This window comes from Clupea harengus, chromosome 10 (assembly GCF_900700415.2).
Source record: "Clupea harengus chromosome 10, Ch_v2.0.2, whole genome shotgun sequence".
NCBI lineage: Eukaryota > Metazoa > Chordata > Actinopteri > Clupeiformes > Clupeidae > Clupea > Clupea harengus.
In genome coordinates, this window is record NC_045161.1 from 12,005,084 (window position 1) to 12,009,006 (window position 3,923).

Consider the following 3,923-nt stretch of genomic DNA (forward strand, 5'->3'; position numbering starts at 1 on the left):
TGTCGCCTCATGCCCTCTCTTCCTCGCTCTATCCCCATCCCTCCCTTATCTTCCTCTCTCTCCCTCTGTTCCCCCTTTCCTGTTCAGCTCTGCTGGCTGCTGGCTCGGCTGCCTCAGGCCCCTCTTGCAGCTGGAGCTCTGGGCTCAGCAGAAACAGACACGAGCAGACTGGGAGTGCCAAGCTGGAGAGGGGGCACAGGAACGACGAACAGCAGCTAAGAACACGCTCTAGCCTCGTCAGCCGCCCTCAGTTTAAAGCACTCCTCACAGCTAACGTGGGCTCAATACAAACATCTACATTGACCGCAGGTATGCATCTATATCAGTGACATACTTCAGCATTCATGCAAATACTGGCTAAGAGTACATCACATGGCTGCATTGTGAGCCACTGTTTTTATTAACCAGCTCCACAGGAAAGGCAGTGGTACTCCTTGCATCCATAATAAGTCACATAACGTATTTGCTGTTAGATGTCCACCACTGAATACAAATTCTTAGAGGACCATATTTTCCAAATATTCTACACTATTATATGAACATATGTGTCATGTTTTTGTGCTTGTCACTTCTGACAGTATGAAGCAAAATACTCCTGGAAAACCATTCTAGCACAATTAGCAGTAGTTTTATATCCAGTCTCATCCTATCTTTCAGCTGTCATGGAGCCAGGTCATTTTAACATTATTGGTCATCCCATCTCTCCCATGGATGAATTGTGCTGACACAGAGGAAAGATTAAATGACATATGATTAGTTGAAAAGGTGATGAAATGTATCAGAGATCTCATGGCCTTGCCCATTGGCATATTTATACTTACCAATTAAAACATTCCACTGGCCAACACAGACATGTCACAGACAGACTCATGGTCTCATAGTGGAAGGTGCCATTGTGTGTGTGTGTGTGTGTGTGTGTGTGTGTGTGTGTGTGTGTGTGTGTGAATATGTATGTGGACATGAGTGTCACTATTTGCCTATACTATATGTCCATATGATCCTCTACTATATGTCCATATGATACTCTATGGCATGTGTGTGTGTGGTTATGTGTATATCGTGTGAGTGTGTGTGTGTGTGTGTGTGTGTGTGTGTGTGTGTGTGTGTGTGTGTGTATGTTAATAATTTAAAACAGATAGGCAACTCTGGTTACAGCCACAGTCTGCCGTCTGTACGGGCCTCCTGCTGCTTGGTAACACTGACACTGGGTGGTGACCAGTCCCCTAAGCTAACTCTCCCTCTCAGTGCAGGGGTGCAGGACAGAGGCACCCCCACCCTCCTGGTTTACATTACACTCTTCTCTTCTCATTCAGAATAGAATGATCAGGCTAAAATGACACAAGGAAATTAAATTAGAAATATGTTCAAAGTTTCAGGAAAGCCTTACCTCTGTCTTTCGAAACTTGGCTTTCAGAGTCTTCATAATATCAAGTCAATATGCTTTACTTCTCAAACTGGTGAAATGTAAACACATGTAAAAGAAATATTTACATACATACAAAAACTGAAACCATAGAAAAAAGGCTCTTCATTCAATCTATCTAAAAACAACTGTAAACAACTAAATGAAATTCAAAATATATGAACTCACCACGCTTTAATCACATGGATTTCAACACCAAGAATGTACAAACTTTGAAGCCTAGGGGCTACTAGGCTACTCATCAACAACAGCCTGCAACACAGCATTGGCGGATATAAAGAATACACTTTATATCAGAGACGTACCTGAGGATGAACCGTGAGACGTAAGGCCACATAGGGTGAACCGTGCCAGGGAGGGGGGCAACGACTGTAGAGTGACGATCAAGGAAAGGATGCCCTGTCCCAAGCGACGCTTGTTGGACACAGTTTTCCAACCTATGCGTTAATCCACCAATCATCTGAGAGGAAAAGGCTTTTCACAATTTGATTGGAAGTAGTGAGACTATGAAAAATGTTCTGCAAATATTTACATAGATTTAACTGCCCTCTAAAACTATTTTGATAATTTGACCCTCGCATTCCTTTAAGTTACCAATGTAAAAAAAAAAAGACAGATAACAGGCTAAAAGTGTCCGTCTTGCACCGGTATTTCAATGCAGTCTAGAAGAAAATGCTTCGGTTTACAGTGTTGATAACTACCTGAGACCAATAAGGACAAGGTAAGAAGGTATTGACCAATCCGATGTCAAAAGAGGCGGGATTACGTCAGACAGAGGTGCATCCACCGGAAGCATGGGTAACAAATACACGTACAATGGGAAAACGAAACGAGGCTACTTAGGCAAGACTCTGGTGCTACTAAAGCTGACAAAACGCTACCCGTAGAGTTAAAACCACATGAGTTAACTTTAACCGATGACGGGTCATGTTGGCAGCCTAAGCGTCACCTTTAGTGTCTGTTCGCCGTACCTGATGTAGACAGAATACTGGTTGTTTAGAGCACAAAATAATTCATGTAGTGATATTATTTTGCCATACGGGGGCAGTAGGCACATGCAGGCCAGACAATGATTTTCGTAAGACGTACATCTTCTCCCTTAATTTTCCCAATTTCATAGTCATTAATTCATTTTCGTGAAATGTTGTATGGTGAATATAATCGTCATTTATAAAGTACCTTTCCTAGACTTTTATAGTGACTATAACAAATTGTTTACTTAACTCTGGGCCTCAAATATCTTGGTAGGATATTATGTAAAATAAAGCAATTACATTTGAGAGTCATTGCGAAAGGCTTGGGCATTGTCAATGTGAGGGTTAATGTCAGGGTAAGGACCACAGCTGCTGGTCGAGCATAATATTGTGTTATCCAAACAACAGTTAGTAGCTACTTTAAAGCACATGTGTTATTTAAAAGCTTAATAACAAAGCAATGATGGGGTCTGTAGCCTAGTGTTAGCCTTCAGGGGCTGTTTATTCTTTCCTTTTAACTAGTTAACAGGTCCAGGTAGAGATCCTAACCCAGGCAAAGAGCATTCTTACCATTTGGATAAATTATCCACATTGTGTGTTTTGTGAATTTGTCCAAAGTCTTTGGGAAAAGAGAGATGGCGAGTGAGTGAGTGAACATACAAGTGTGTGAGAGGCAAAAAAAGAGAGAGATGGGTTGCTTAGTGGAAAGGAGGGAGGATGGTTGTGCTGGCTGGTATGACCTCATCCTTTCATCAACCTCAAGAGAATATGACGTCATGGCTGTCCTGAGGAGGCGTTTACTGGTATTTTATCATCTTTGCCTCTCACACAATCCACTCTGATTTCAACAGCCCACCAGGAAAATGGCACACCTGCTAAACAAATGAAATGCACTCTGGCAAGAAGACCATATGTGTTGTCTGTTGAAATGTAGGTTGTAATTATACACACTTGATTTGCTCAGACTCCCTCTCTTAATTTTCTCTCTTTGTGTGTGTGTGAGAGAGAGTGAACATGATAGTGTGCAACCGCTTGTGTGAAAGTAATAGAGGTATTTCATTTGTTAAATTACTGATGCAAAGGAGTGTTTTTACACTACTTTTTTTTCACCAAAACTGTTATGGTTATTTGCTTTGAATGTGTTAAGGCATTTTTCCTTGAATGATTTTTAGACTTAAATTTGAAGGTAAATGGCCCATAAACCTTGGTCACAATGGCAATTATTTTGTATGTGGTCTGTGTAAGTATTTGTGAAAATGGTGTGTAAATGTATCTATGTTTGTGTATGTTTTAGTAGTTCACATCAAATCATCTTAACGGAGAGGTTACGTAATAAATATAGTTCTTTCTCAGCCTCAAGTATTCCTTTCTGGCATAGATTAAGCGTCACTCATTTTAAACGAACACTCATAGCCTATTAAAAGACGGCCAAGAGTAAAATGAATGCGTAAAGGCGGCCGTCCCCTTTAAGAGTGTGCTCCCTCTCTCGTACTTTACTCACTCACACTCTCACTGTCAGATGCGTC